We start from the raw sequence: 15,545 nt of genomic DNA, 5'->3' as shown, positions 1-15,545 counted from the left end.
AAAATGGACAAAAGGAACAGTTAAAAACAATTGTGTTCTTAAAACCGTGAGTTTGATCTTCACACTGGGCAATTTTCCCATCATTTGCCATGAGGTTTTGTTGATTTCCTTAACATCATAGAGTTAAAAGGTAGAGATGGGGATGAGTTTAGCTTTGAAGCAACATGGGATCTTGGGAAAAATGGATATAATAAATAGCTAAAAAGAGTTTTGTTCTTATGTCTTATTGTTCATCCACAAAGAACAAATCCGAATCAACCGCTAAACTTTGCACTGACCTCGTCGCAATTTGAACTTGCCTGTAGGTTTAGAAAAGGTCTCATTCCCATACCGGAAGTCGAATCCGGGCCGCCTGGGTGAAAACCAGGAATCCTAACCGCTAGACCATATGGGACCGGTTGCTGCCACATTCAATTTTGCTCTGAGGTTTTGTTGATTTTCTTAACACCAAAGAGATAGAAAGTAGAGATGGGGATGAATTTACTTTTGACGCCAAATGGGATCTTGGGCAAAAGGAGGAATGAATGGCTAATAACAGTCATGTTCTGATTTTTTTTTCTCACCCACAAAGAACAACTCCAACTGCTTAACTTTGCAATGAACTCGTCGACCGTTGCACTTAATACTCTGAAAATGGTGAGTTTGATCCTCGCACGGGGCAATTTTCCTGTAATTTGCCATTGGGTTTTGGTGATTCGCTTAACAGCATAGAGTTAGAAGGTAGAAATGGGGATGAATTTACATTTGACGCCAAATGGGATCTTGGGAAAATGGACAAAAGGAACAGCTAAAAACAATTGTGTTCTTAAAACCGTGAGTTTGATCTTCACACTGGGCAATTTTCCCATCATTTGCCATGAGGTTTTGTTGATTTCCTTAACATCATAGAGTTAAAAGGTAGCGATGGGGATGAGTTTAGCTTTGACGCCAAATGGGATCTTGGGCAAAAGAAGGAATGAATGGTTAATAACAGTCATGTTCTGATTTATTTTTCTCACCCACAAAGAACAACGCCAACTGCTTAACTTTGCAATGAACTCGTTGACCGTTAGTTGCACTTAATACTCTGAAAATGGTGAGTTTGATCCTCGCACGGGGCAATTTTCCCACCATTTGCCATGAGGTTTTGTTGATTTCCTTAACATCATAGAGTTAAAAGGTATAGATGGGGATGAGTTTAGCTTTGAAGCAACATGGGATCTTGGGAAAAATGGATATAATAAATAGCTAAAAAGAGTTTTGTTCTTATGTCTTATTGTTCATCCACAAAGAACAAATCTGAATCAACCGCTAAACTTTGCAATGACCTTGTCGCAATTTGAACTTGCCTGTAGGTTTAGAAAAGGTCTCATTCCCATACTGGGAGTTGAACCCAGGCCACCTGGGTGAAAACCAGGAATCCTAACCGCTAGACCATATGGGAACGGTTGCTGCCACATTCAATTTTGCTCCGAGGTTTTGTTGATTTTCTTAACACCAAAGAGATAGAAAGTAGAGATGGGGATGAATTTACTTTTGACGCCAAATGGGATCTTGGGCAAAAGGAGGAATGAATGGCTAATAACAGTCATGTTCTGATTTATTTTTCTCACCCACAAAGAACAACGCCAACTGCTTAACTTTGCAATGAACTCGTTGACCGTTAGTTGCACTTAATACTCTGAAAATGGTGAGTTTGATCCTCGCACAGGGCAATTTTCCTGTAAATTTTCCATGGGGTTTTGTTGATTCGCTTAACAGCATAGAGTTAGAAGGTAGAAATGGGGATGAATTTACATTTGACGCCAAATGGGATCTTGGGAAAATGGACAAAAGGAACAGCTAAAAACAGTTGTGTTCTTAAAACCGTGAGTTTGATCTTCACACTGGGCAATTTTCCCATCATTTGCCATGAGGTTTTGTTGATTTCCTTAACACCATAGAATTAAAAAGTAGAGATAAGGATGAGTTTAGCTTTGAAGCAACATGAGATCTTGGGAAAAATGGATAAAATAAATGGCTAAAAAGAGTTTTTTTTTTATGTCTTATTGTTCATCCACAAAGAACAAATCTGAATCAACCGCTTAACATTGCAAAGACCTCGTCGCAATTTGAACTTGCCTGTAGGTTTAGAAACGGTCTCATTCCAATACCGGGAGTTGAACCCGGGCCGCCTGGGTGAAAACCAGGAATCCTAACTGCTAGACCATATGGGACCAGTTGCTGCCACATTCAATTTTGAAGGAGGAAAAAAAAAACGAGGAAAAACTTGTACTCTTATGAGTTAACACCTTGGCATTCGGACAGCTAGACTTGGCGCTTGCCTTGTTAGCGCAGTAGGTAGCACGTCAGTCTCATAATCTGAAGGTCATGAGTTCGATCCTCACACGGGGCAATCTTTCTGTCTTTTGCTACGAGGTTTTGTTGATTTTCTTAACACCAAAGAGATAGAAAGTAGAGATGGGGATGAATTTACTTTTGACGCCAAATGGGATCTTGGGCAAAAGGAGGAATGAATGGCTAATAACAGTCATGTTCTGATTTTTTTTTCTCACCCACAAAGAACAACTCCAACTGCTTAACTTTGCAATGAACTCGTCGACCGTTGCACTTAATACTCTGAAAATGGTGAGTTTGATCCTCGCACGGGGCAATTTTCCTGTAATTTGCCATGGGGTTTTGGTGATTCGCTGAACAGCATAGAGTTAAAAAGTAGAAATGGGGATGAATTTACATTTGACGCCAAATGGGATCTTGGGAAAATGGACAAAAGGAACAGCTAAAAACAATTGTGTTCTTAAAACCGTGAGTTTGATCTTCACACTGGGCAATTTTCCCATCATTTGCCATGAGGTTTTGTTGATTTCCTTAACATCATAGAGTTAAAAGGTAGCGATGGGGATGAGTTTAGCTTTGACGCCAAATGGGATCTTGGGCAAAAGGAGGAATGAATGGCTAATAACAGTCATGTTCTGATTTATTTTTCTCACCCACAAAGAACAACGCCAACTGCGTAACTTTGCAATGAACTCGTTGACCGTTAGTTGCACTTAATACTCTGAAAATGGTGAGTTTGATCCTCGCACGGGGCAATTTTCCCACCATTTGCCATGAGGTTTTGTTGATTTCCTTAACATCATAGAGTTAAAAGGTAGAGATGGGGATGAGTTTAGCTTTGAAGCAACATGGGATCTTGGGAAAAATGGATATAATAAATAGCTAAAAAGAGTTTTGTTCTTATGTCTTATTGTTCATCCACAAAGAACAAATCTGAATCAACCGCTAAACTTTGCAATGACCTCGTCGCAATTTGAACTTGCCTGTAGGTTTAGAAAAGGTCTCATTCCCATACTGGGAGTTGAACCCGGGCCACCTGGGTGAAAACCAGGAATCCTAACCGCTAGACCATATGGGACCGGTTGCTGCCACATTCAATTTTGAAGGAGGGAAAACAAACGAGGAAAAACTTGTACTCTTATGAGTTAACACCTTGGCATTCGGACAGCAAAACTTGGCGCTTGCCTCGTTAGCGCAGTAGGTAGCGCGTCAGTCTCATAATCTGAAGGTCGTGAGTTCGATCCTCACACAGGGCAATCTTTCTGTCTTTTGCTACAAGGTTTTGTTGATTTTCTTAACACCAAAGAGATAGAAAGTAGAGATGGGGATGAATTTACTTTTGACGCCAAATGGGATGTTGGGCAAAAGGAGGAATGAATGGCTAATAACAGTCATGTTCTGATTTTTTTTTCTCACCCACAAAGAACAACTCCAACTGCATAACTCTGCAATGAACTCGTTGACCGTTAGTTGCACTTAATACTCTGAAAATGGTGAGTTTGATCCTCGCACGGGGCAATTTTCCTGTAATTTGCCATGGGGTTTTGGTGATTCGCTGAACAGCATAGAGTTAGAAGGTAGAAATGGGGATGAATTTACATTTGACGCCAAATGGGATCTTGGGAAAATGGACAAAAGGAACAGCTAAAAACAATTGTGTTCTTAAAACCGTGAGTTTGATCTTCACACTGGGCAATTTTCCCATCATTTGCCATGAGGTTTTGTTGATTTCCTTAACATCATAGAGTTAAAAGGTAGAGATGGGGATGAGTTTAGCTTTGAAGCAACATGGGATCTTGGGAAAAATGGATATAATAAATAGTTAAAAAGAGTTTTGTTGTTATGTCTTATTGTTCATCCACAAAGAACAAATCTGAATCAACCGCTTAACTTTGCAATGACCTCGTCGCTATTTGAACTTGCCTGTAGGTTTAGAAAAGGTCTCATTCCCATACCGGGAGTTGAACCCAGGCCGCCTGGGTGAAAACCAGGAATCCTAACCGCTAGACCATATAGGACCGGTTGCTGCCACCTCCAATTTTGAAGGAGGAAAAAAAAAATGAGGAAAAACTTGTATTCTTGTGAGTTAACACCTTGGCATTCGGACAGCTAGACTTGGCGCTTGCCTCATTAGCACAGTAGGTAGCACATCAGTCTCATAATCTGAAGGTCGTGAGTTCGATCCTCACACTGGGCGATCTTTCTGTCTTTTGCTACGAGGTTTTGTTGATTTTCTTAACACCAAAGAGATAGAAAGTAGAGATGGGGATGAATTTACTTTTGACACCAAATGGGATCTTGGGCAAAAGGAGGAATGATTGGCTAATAACAGTCATGTTCTGATTTTTTTTTCTCACCCACAAAGAACAACTCCAACTGCTTAACTTTGCAATGAACTCGTTGACCGTTGCACTTAATACTCTGAAAATGGTGACTTTGATCCTCGCACGGGGCAATTTTCCTGTAGTTTGCCATGGGGTTTTGGTGATTCGCTGAACAGCATAGAGTTAGAAGGTAGAAATGGGGATGAATTTACATTTGACGCCAAATGGGATCTTGGGAAAATGGACAAAAGGAACAGCTAAAAACAATTGTGTTCTTAAAACCGTGAGTTTGATCTTCACACTGAGCAATTTTCCCATCATTTGCCATGAGGTTTTGTTGATTTCCTTAACATCATAGAGTTAAAAGGTAGAGATGGGGATGAGTTTAGCTTTGAAGCAACATGAGATCTTGGGAAAAATGGATATAAAAAATAGCTAAAAGAGTTTTGTTCTTATGTCTTATTGTTCATCCACAAAGAACAAATCTGAATCAACTGCTAAACTTTGCAATGACCTGGTCGCAATTTGAACTTGCCTGTAGGTTTAGAAAAGGTCTCATTCCCATACCGGGAGTCGAACCCGGGCCACCTGGGTGAAAACCAGGAATCCTAACCGCTAGACCATATGGGACCGGTTGCTGTCACATCCAATTTTGAAGGAGGAAAAAAAACGAGGAAAAACTTGTACTCTTGGCATTCGGAAAGTTAGAATTGGCACTTGCCTTTTTAGCGCAGTAGGTAGCGCGTCAGTCTCATAATCTGAAGGTCGTGAGTTCGATCCTCACACGGGGCAATCTTTCTGTCTTTTGCTACAAGGTTTTGTTGATTTTCTTAAGTAGAGATGGGGATGAATTTACTTTTGACGCCAAATGGGATCTTGGGCAAAAGGAGGAATGATTGGCTAATAACAGTCATGTTCTGATTTTTTTACTCACCCACAAAGAACAACTCCAATTGCTTAACTTTGCAATGATAGAAATGGGGATGAATTTACATTTGACGCCAAATGGGATCTTGGGAAAATGGACAAAAGGAACAGCTAAAAACAGTTGTGTTCTTAAAACTGTGAGTTTGATCTTAACTCTGGGCAATTTTGGATGGATATAATAAATGGCTAAAAAGAGTTTTGTTCTGATTTCTTATTGTTCATCCACAAAGAACAAATCTGAATCAAATGCTAAACTTTGCAATGACCTGGTCGCAATTTGAACTTGCCTGTAGATTTCGAAAAGGTCTCATTCCCATACCGGGAGTCGACCCCGGGCCGCCTGGGTGAAAACCAGGAACCCTAACCACTAGACCATATGGGACCGGTTGCTGCCACCTTCTATTTTGAAGGAGGAAAAAAATCGAGGAAAAACTTGTACTCTTGTGAGTTAACACCTTGGCATTGGGGCAGTTAGATGTGGCGCTTGCCTCGTTAGCACAATAGGTAGCGCATCAGTCTCATAATCTGAAGGTCATGAGTTTGATCCTCACACGGGGCAATCTTTCTGTCTTTTGCTACGAGGTTTTGTTGATTTTCTTAACACCAAAGAGATAGAAAGTAGAGATGGGGATGAATTTACTTTTGACGCCAAATGGGATCTTGGGCAAAAGGAGGAATGAATGGCTAATAACAGTCATGTTCTGATTTTTTTTTTCTCACCCACAAAGAACAACTCCAATTGCTTAACTTTGCAATGAACTCGTCGACCGTTGCACTTAATACTCTGAAAATGGTGAGTTTGATCCTCGCATAGGGCAATTTTCCTGTAATTTGCCTTGGGGTTTTGTGTAGTCGCTTAACAGCATAGAGTTAGAAGGTAGAAATGGGGATGAATTTACATTTGACGCCAAATGGGATCTTGGGAAAATGGACAAAAGGAACAGCTAAAAACAGTTGTGTTCTTAAAACCGTGAGTTTGATCTTCACACTGGGCAATTTTCCCAACATTTGCCATGAGGTTTTGTTGATTTCCTTAACATCATAGAGTTAAAAGGTAGAGATGGGGATGAGTTTAGTATTGAAGCAACATGGGATCTTGGTAAATATGGATATGATAAATGGCTAAAAAGAGTGTTGTTCTGATTTCTTCTTGTTCATCCACAAAGAACAAATCCGAATCAACCGCTAAACTTTGCAATGACCTTGTCGCAATTTGAACTCGCCTGTAGGTTTAGAAAAGGTCTCATTCCCATAACGGGAGTAAAACCCGTGCCGCCTGGGAGAAAACAGGAATCCTAACTGCTAGACCATATAGGACCGGTTGCTGCCACCTTCAATTTTGAAGGAGGGAAAAAAACGGGGAAAAACATGTACTCTTGTGAATTAACACTTTGGCATTCGGACAGTTAGACTTGGTGCTTGCCTCGTTAGTGCAGTAGGTAGCGTGTCAGGCTCATAATCTGAAGGTTGTGGGTTCGATACTCACACGGTGCTCTCTGTTGCTATGAGGTTTTGTTGATTTTCTTAACACCAAAGAGATAGAAGGTAGAGATGGGGATGAATTAACTTTTGACGCCAAATTGGATCTTGGGCAAAAGGAGGAATGAATGGCTAACAACCGTCATGTTCTGATTTTTTTTTCTGACCCACAAAGAACAATTCCAACTACTTAACTTTGCAATGAACTCGTCGGCCGTTGCACTTAATACTCTGAAAATGGTGAGTTTGATCCTCGCACGGGGCAATTTTCCTGTTATTTGCCATGGGATTTTGTTGATTCACTTAACAGCATAGAGTTAGAAGGTAGAAATGGGGATGAATTTACATTTGACGCCAAATGGGATCTTGGGGAAATGGACGAAAGGAACGGCTATAAACAGTTGTGTTCTGAAAACCATGAGTTTGATCCTCACACCGGGCAATTTTTCATCTTTTGCCATGAGGTTTTGTTGCTTTCCTTAAAATCATAGAGTTAGAAGGTGGAGATGGGGAAGAGTTTAACTTTGAAGCCAAATGGGATCTTGGGAAAAACGACAAAGAACTCAGACTACAGCCGCTTAACCCCTTAACGACTAAGGACGTAAATGTACGTCCTGGTGATGTGGTACTTAACGCACAAGGACGTACATTTACGTCCTGAGCATAACCGCGGGCATCGGAGCGATGCCGGCATCATGCGCGGCAGGTCCCGGCTGTGGATCGCAGCCAGGGACCCGCCGGTAATGAGGGACACCCGCGATCCCACGGATGTCCGCCATTAACCCCTCAGATGCTGTGATCAATACAGATCACGGTATCTGCAGCATCGCGGTCACTTAACAGGATGTTCGGATCGCCCGCAGTGCTGCTGTGGCTATCCGATCATCCTGCATGGCAGACGGAGGTCCCTCACCTGGCTCCGCTGCCTTCCGGGAGTCTTCTGCTCTGATCTGCCTTCCCGCAGACCAGAGCAGAAGATGACCGATAATGCTGATCAGTGCTGTGTCCTATACATAGCACTGAACAGCATTAGCAATTGAATGGTTGCTATAAATAGTCCCCTATGGGGACTATAAGTGTGTAAAAATAAAAGTAAAAAAATAAAGTAAAAAAAATGTGAAAAACCCCTCCCCCAATAAAAACGTAAATTGTCCCATTTTCCCTATTTTACCCCCAAAAAGTGAAAAAAAATTATTTTATATACATATTTGGTATCACCGCGTGCGTAAATATCCTAACTATTAAAATAAAATGTAAATGATCCGTAAATGAACGGCGTGAACGTAAAAAAAAAGGCCAAAATAGCTGCTTTTTTTATGTTTTATTCCAAAAAAAATTCATAAAAAATGTCATAAAAGTTTTGTATAAGCAAATATGGTATTAATAAAAAGTACAGTTCACGGCGCAAAAAATGAGTCTCATACCGCTGCTTATACGGAAAAATGAAAAAGTTATAGGTCTTCAAAATAGGGAGATCTTAAACGTACTAATTTGCCTAAAAAGTTTGTGATTTTTTTTAAGCGCAACAGTAATAGAAAAGTGAATAATCATGGGTATCATTTTAATAGCATTGACCCAGAGAATAAAAAACACATGTCATTTTTACCATAAATTGTACGGCGTGAAAACAAAACCTTCCAAAATTTGCAAAATTGCGGTTTTCTTTTTAATTTCCCCACACAAATAGTATTTTTTTGGTTGCGCCATACATTTTATGGTAAAGTGAGTGATGGCATTACAATGGACAACTGGTCGCACAGAAAACAAGCCCTCATACTAGTCTGTGGATGAAAATATAAAAGAGTTATGATTTTTTGAAGGGGAGGAGGAAAAAAACGAAAACTTAAAAATTTAATTGTCTTAGTCCTTAAGGTCCAAATGGGCTGAGTCCTTAAGGGGTTAAAGGGATATTCCAGGAAAAAACTTTTTTATATATATATCAACTGGATTCAGAAAGTTAAACAGATTTGCAAATTACTTCTATTAAAAATTCTTAATCCTTCCAGTACTTATGACCTTCTGAAGTTAAGGTTGTTCTTTTCTGTCTAAGTCCTCTCTGATGACACCTGTCTCGGGAAACGCCCAGTTTAGAAGCAAATTCCCATAGCAAACCTCTTCTAAACTGGGCGTTTCCCGAGACAGGTGTCATCAGAGAGGACTTAGACAGATAAGAACAACCTTAACTTCAGAGGGTCATATGTACTGGAAGGATTAAGATTTTTTAATAGAAGTAATTTACAAATCTGTTTAACTTTCTGGAGCAAGTTTTTTCCTGGAATACCCCTTTAACTTTGCAATGACCTTGCCTGCATGTATCAGGAGTTGAACCTTGGCTACCTGGTACAAATCTGGGAATCCTAACCACTAGACGATATGGGAACAGATGTATTTACCTTTGATGCCAAATGGGATCTTGGGAAAACGGACGAAAGGAACAGCTGAACACAGTTGTGTTCTGATTTCTTTCTTTTCACCCATAAAGACAAAGTACAACTCCATCGGCTTAACTTTCCAATGACCTCATCCTCTTTTGAACTTGCCTGCAAGATTAGAAAAAGAATTATCCCCATACCAGGAGTGGAACCCCAGCCACCTGGGTAAAAATCAGGAATCCCAACCCCTCTACCATATACCTCTTTGTTTTTGTATGTGGAATTAAAAAAGTAAAAAAAAAATTGTACTCTTCTGAATTATCAGCATGGCACTGGAGCATTCCAATGTGCCTCTTGCCTCATTAGCGCAGTAGGTAGCGCATCAGTCTCACAATCTGAAGGTCGTGTATTTGATCCTCACACTGGGAAATTTCCTTGTCTTTAGCCTTTAGGTTTTGTTGATTTCTCAAGTTAGCAATGTCACTACACCAGCGTGTGGCTGTTGCTCACAAAAATCAGCAAGTGTTTAGCCAGCGTCACTTGGACTTAGGAAAGACCAACACTATCCAGGCTGGCTCTTATCCACTTGTCAAGGAGAGATACCAGCCTGTTAAGAAAATGATCTAGGAGATAAAAGATACAAGATGATCCAAGAAGGCCAAAGTTCTTGAGCTGTTCCTGGTAAATAAGGACGGTAGCATCAGGTTTTGTGTGGACAAACATTAGTATCAACAACATTATCCACACAAATGCATATTCTTTACCACACATTGAAAATTCCACCCTAATTTTCCACCCTAAATTTGACAAGTATTGGCAGGTATTCATGGCTCTAAAAGTTACTAGAAGGTACCATTCTCCACCCTAAGGACTTATTTGATTTTACTTGCATGCCTTTTGTAACACCCCTGATACCTTCCAAAGGCTTATGAGCCACAAACACGTCAAGACCATTCTGCTGTACTCAAGGTAAAGCCCTCCCATTGCCATGTCCTGAAGCTGCAAGACTACCTTGGCCATATGGTCAGCTGTGACAATGTGGTGTGAAGTTAAAATTTAAGTAGTTAATTTGTTTTCCTTTAGTCTATCAGCAGCACCATGATGGAGTGAATCTCCGCCCCTGTGAGCTGCAGGACCTAGGAATTTTTAAACTCAACTAAAGTAAACTCAAAACACATGCCCCACAGGGCATAAAACACCCCTCAGAGAGAGGTACTGTGAGTTATATATAGCAAGAAAAATTGTTACATAAAAAGGATGGGAACCTTGTGCTGCTGACAGACTAAGGGAAAACAAATTAACTACTTTAATTTGAACTTCCCTGTCATCTGCTCAGGAGCACAATAATGGGGATTTACATCGCATAATAAAGGGTGGGATTACATATTAGCAAAATCAATAACAGATCTGACAAAAGAAAAATTATCAGAGGATACATTATCCATTTTATAACGCTTAAAAAAAGTTAAAGGAGTGATCCAAGAGGCACTCTGACAAAAGTTATCTAAAGGTACTACTGAGCCTCGCTCAGCCCTAGAGGTAGATAAGGCTCTAGTTGAGTGCGCCGTAAACTCAGGAGGCACCAGATTGGCCACAGAGTAGGCATCCTGGATGCAATCACATATCCAATGTGCTATAGTATTCTTGGAAGATTTCTTACCACTTTTTGAGCCATGGTACAGAATGAACAGATTTTCATCTTTTCTAAAGGAACTGGTTCTGTCAATATAGATCTGGAGAGCTCTAACAAGAACTAAATTATTCAGATGGCTTTCTTCCCCAGCCAAAAAATCCGGGACATACTTCGGTAAACAGATTAACTGATTACTGTTAGAAAAGGAAGGGACCTTAGGAGAAAAATTAGGTAAGTATCTTAATACCTTATCAGGTAAAAAAAAAAAACTGTGTAAGGCTCAGAAGCAGAAAAAGCCTGGAGCTCTCCAACTCTTTTTGCTGTTGTAATCGCCAAAAGAAAAGAAACTTTCATGGAAAGATATTTTAAGTCCACTTCTTGTAGAGGCTCAAAAGGGGGAAACAGAGATTCTTGAGGACTAAGCCTAGATCCCACATAGAAACAGGCTTGATAGATACCTATATTTTGCTCTACTGTGAACTTGTTTAATTCATGTTGAGCCAGACTGCTATACCGGGAACATCCAGTTTGATTTATCATGATGTTTATGTATTGGAGTCTTGTATTTCATTTTATAAAATCTTTAATAAAAATTACAGTTTAAAAAAAAAAAAAGAAACAGGCTTGATAACCATAGGGCATAGCCTGGTGATGGCTTTAACAAAACTCTTGACTTCAGGAATCTGGAACAATCTCTGTCCCAGGAAGGCAGACATCACAGCAATCTGTACTTTAAGAGTACTAGGGGATAGTCCTTTGTCAAAGCCATCCTGCAAGAATTCTAGAATTTGAGCAGTTGTAGGAGCAGTAGCATCAATCTGCTTGGGAGCACACCAACTGAATAAGATATTTCTGACTCTGGCATATGACTTATTGGTAGCTTCACTCCTAGAGTGAGATAGTGTATCCAATATGCGATCCGAAAAGCCCTTGGCTTTTAGTATGGAGCTATCATCCTCCATGCCATCAGATTGAGAGATGCCAGGTTGTGGCAAAGCTGAGTGCCCTGGGACACCAGGTTCTGCCTCAGAGGGAGTTTCCAGATCACACCTTTGCTCATCATCATGAGTTGAGAGAACCAGGATCTCATGGGCCAAAACGGGATTACCGCTATCACAGAGGCCTGATCCTGTGTGACTTTCATTAATACCCTCTGTATCATTGAAGTCGGTGGAAAGATGTAGGCTAGATTGAAGTTCCAGGGGATAGACATCGCATTCACTGCCCACGGCTGATCCTCCGAGTAAGGGGAGGAAAAGTGAATTAGTTTGGTGTTGCATTTGGTCGCCATCAAGTCTGGAAGTCCCCAACGGTGACAGAGCTGCTGAAAAATCTCTGGACATAGAGACCACTCCCCGAAACTGTGAGCTGTCTGCTCAGGCAATCCGCCAAAAGTGTTCTAAACTCCTCTGATGTGGACAGCAGATAACCTTGTTATCCTGGATTCTGAAGATTTTTCCCACTTCCTGAAGAAGTGAACTGGATCTGGTACCTCCCTGTTTGTTGACCGACTTGATCCCGACTGCCCTCCTCAAGAGGAGAAGCTCAAAATGTTTCAGAGCATAAAATATGGCTCTCAACTCTTGGTGTTGGAAGAAAGAGCCAGTTCCTCCGGACTCCAATCTCCAGAAATCGTGACATCCAACATGTGGGCGCCCCAACCTGAGCCGGAGGCATCTGTAGTAACAATTGTCCAGGTTGGATCGATTAGAGGTATCCCATCTCGTATCTTGGCCCACCAATGGAGAGATTGTCTGGTATTGGATGAAAGAATGTGGAGGGAGTCCAAATCCGAGAGTGACCGGTTCCAGAGGTGCAGGATTTCTGACTAAAGGGGCCTTAGGTGCCACAGGGCCCAAGGAACAGCCTCTGCTGCAGAATACAGGAGACAGAGGAAGCTAATCAGGGTTCTGAGAGAGACTTTGCGAGGTGTTCTGAGGAAGCGGTATCCTCTTAGGATACGATTCTTCCTGGCCACAACTCTGTTGCATTGATGATGAAGCCTAGCTTGGTTGTTGTTGGGGTCAAATCTGATTTCTCTTAGTTGACTAGCCAACCCAAGCTCTGGAGTAAATCTAAATTTAATCTGACATGGTCCAGAAGTATCGACTCTGAGCTGGCTATTAATGGTCAGTCATCTAGATATGGGATAACTCTTATCCCTGACAATCTGAGAACCACCATCATGGAGGACACCACCTTGGTGAACACAAAGAGGGCTGATGTGATCCCAAAAAGAAGAAGAACTTTGAACTGAAGATGAAAAAGAATCCCATGGAGTCTCACTGCAATTCTCAGGAATTTCCGGCGTTCTGCATGGATAGGGATATGAAAGTAGGCATCTTTCAGATCTAGGGATGGCATAAACTCTCCCTTGGAAAGTAGAGGCTTGACAGATCTTATGGTTACCATCTTGAACTTTCTTTTTAGAAAGAGGCGGTTCAAGTACCTTAAGTCGATTATAAGGCGATGTTTCCCTGGAGGCTTGGGTACAAGGAAAACTGGAGAGTATACAAGGGGGGAACAGGCTCCAGCGCGGCCAAAGAAATTATCTCTAGAATCAAGCTTTCTAACAAAACCTGCTGTGGTTCCTGGAAAAAAAAAAAAGGGGGGGGGGGAGAGAATAACCGTTCTCTATTATTTCGAGAACCCAAGGATCCTTTTTCCTCTGTGCCCATGCAGGAAAAAACAAAGATAGGCAGGCGCCTACTGGAGTATCGACCCCGTCAAAATCTCTGCTTCTTCTGCTCAGAAGCACTTTTAGCTTGACCTCCTCTTCTGGAGATCCTAGACCCCCTGCTATGGCTGGAGTATGGGTTTTGTCTATTTCAACTACTTGGAGGAGAGTTCCTCCTATTATATCTCTTAGAGGAGGATGGAGTTAAGGGTAAGGATTTACCCTTTCTATCAGAAAGCTCTTCCACAATCCAGTTAAGTTCAGGGCCAAAAAGCTTGCCTGGTAAAAAATTTATATGGCAAAGCTTGTATTTGGAGGAGCTGTTACCCAGCCAGGGTCTCAGCCACATAGGAGATCAACGACCAAATTGATTTTTCCAAACGAAATCAGAAGATCTTCTCTAGAAACCCTGGAACTAATCTTCTCTTGTAGGTTATTCAGGCACTTCCTTAACCCCTTAAGGACTCAGCATTTTTCAGTTTTTGCAATTTCATTTTTTCCTCCTTAAATTTTAAAAATCATAACCCTTTAAATTTTCCACCTAAAAATCCATATTATGGATTATTTTTTGCGCCACCAATTCTAATTTGCAGTGACAGTCATTTTACCCAAAAATCCACAGCAAAACAGAAAAAATAAATAATTGTGCAACAAAATTGAAGAAAAAACGCCATTTTTTAACTTTTGGGGGATTCCGTTTCTACATAGTGTATTTTTTCAGTTAAAATGACACGTTATCTTTATTCTGTAGGTCCATATGGTTAAAATGACACCCTATTCATATAGGTTTGATTTTTTCCTACTTCTGGAAAAAATCATAACTGTATACTGGAAAACGTATACGTTTAAAAATGTCATATTCTGACCCCTATAACTTTTTAATTTTTTCACGTGCGGGGCAGTTTTTATTTACACTGTTATTTTTTTAATGGGAAAGGGGGGTGATCCAAACTTTTATTAGGGAAGGGGTTAAATCACATTTATTAACACTTTTTTCACTTTTTTTTTTGTAGTGTTATAGCTCCCATAGGGGGCTATAACACTGCACACACTAATCTTTTACACTGATCACTGGCATGTATTAATATGCCATTGATCAGTGTTATCGGCGATTCACTGCTCCTACCTGCATCTCAGCGATCGGACACCGAGGAGGCAGGTAGGGATCCTCCCGGTGTCTGAAGGGTTAATACAGGGCATCACCGCGATCGGTGATGTCCTGTATTAGCCACAGGTCCCGGCCGTTGATGTCGGTTATATCGCGGGAGCCGGTGCCGGAACGTAAATATGCGTCCTGCGTCGTTAAGGGGCCACATTACTGGATGCATTAGCTACAGAGCTATGGCTAGAGCCAGAAATATAGTTTCTCTTAAAAGCCACCTCCATCCGAGGATCCATAGGATCACGGAGATTAGAGCCACTTTATGAGGGAATAATAGTGCACTCGACATTTTGGCGATTGCCATATCTACCCTAAGTGAATTGGCCCAAGGTCTGGACTGAGACTCTTCAATGGGAAACCGCATCTTATATCTCTTAGAAGTAACCAAAGCTTTTCCAGTCCCTCCCACTCCGCCGACATTAGCGCGGAGAGAATGTCATCCATCTGAAAGGCTCTAAGCCCCTTAGATATGGAAGAAGCATCAGACTTAGGATTTCGCTGGCTCAAAGCCTGCACAAATCTGATCAACTTCTGAGATTTTTCCGGTGGAAAATAGTATTTGGAGACATCCACCACCTCTTCATCTTCAGAGGAACCAGAGTAAGAATCAGACTTAGACATCACGTCTATCCACCTCCATAGGAGCAGGGGAGGG

The 15,545-nt window shown here is 41.1% G+C and overlaps 7 non-coding genes across 7 annotated transcripts; 1 reads left to right on the top strand and 6 right to left on the bottom strand.

Annotated features, from left to right (window-relative positions):
* Positions 1-322: 322 nt before the first annotated feature.
* Positions 323-394, bottom strand: TRNAE-UUC (transfer RNA glutamic acid (anticodon UUC)). Its single transcript has one exon. It is a non-coding gene; the product is annotated as a tRNA-Glu (tRNA).
* Positions 395-1,351: 957 nt separating this feature from the next.
* On the bottom strand, positions 1,352-1,423 carry TRNAE-UUC (transfer RNA glutamic acid (anticodon UUC)). The gene has a single exon. It is a non-coding gene; the product is annotated as a tRNA-Glu (tRNA).
* Positions 1,424-3,322: 1,899 nt separating this feature from the next.
* Positions 3,323-3,394, bottom strand: TRNAE-UUC (transfer RNA glutamic acid (anticodon UUC)). The gene has a single exon. It is a non-coding gene; the product is annotated as a tRNA-Glu (tRNA).
* Positions 3,395-3,499: 105 nt separating this feature from the next.
* On the top strand, positions 3,500-3,572 carry TRNAM-CAU (transfer RNA methionine (anticodon CAU)). Its single transcript has one exon. It is a non-coding gene; the product is annotated as a tRNA-Met (tRNA).
* Positions 3,573-4,262: 690 nt separating this feature from the next.
* Positions 4,263-4,334, bottom strand: TRNAE-UUC (transfer RNA glutamic acid (anticodon UUC)). Its single transcript has one exon. It is a non-coding gene; the product is annotated as a tRNA-Glu (tRNA).
* Positions 4,335-5,198: 864 nt separating this feature from the next.
* On the bottom strand, positions 5,199-5,270 carry TRNAE-UUC (transfer RNA glutamic acid (anticodon UUC)). The gene has a single exon. It is a non-coding gene; the product is annotated as a tRNA-Glu (tRNA).
* A 607-nt stretch (positions 5,271-5,877) lies between these two features.
* TRNAE-UUC (transfer RNA glutamic acid (anticodon UUC)) lies at positions 5,878-5,949 on the bottom strand. Its single transcript has one exon. It is a non-coding gene; the product is annotated as a tRNA-Glu (tRNA).
* Positions 5,950-15,545: the final 9,596 nt, after the last annotated feature.

Source organism: Hyla sarda, chromosome 4, assembly GCF_029499605.1.
Source record: "Hyla sarda isolate aHylSar1 chromosome 4, aHylSar1.hap1, whole genome shotgun sequence".
Taxonomy (NCBI): Eukaryota; Metazoa; Chordata; class Amphibia; order Anura; family Hylidae; genus Hyla; species Hyla sarda.
Note: the sequence above shows the minus strand (reverse complement) of the source record. Positions and strands in the feature narration are given on the sequence as shown.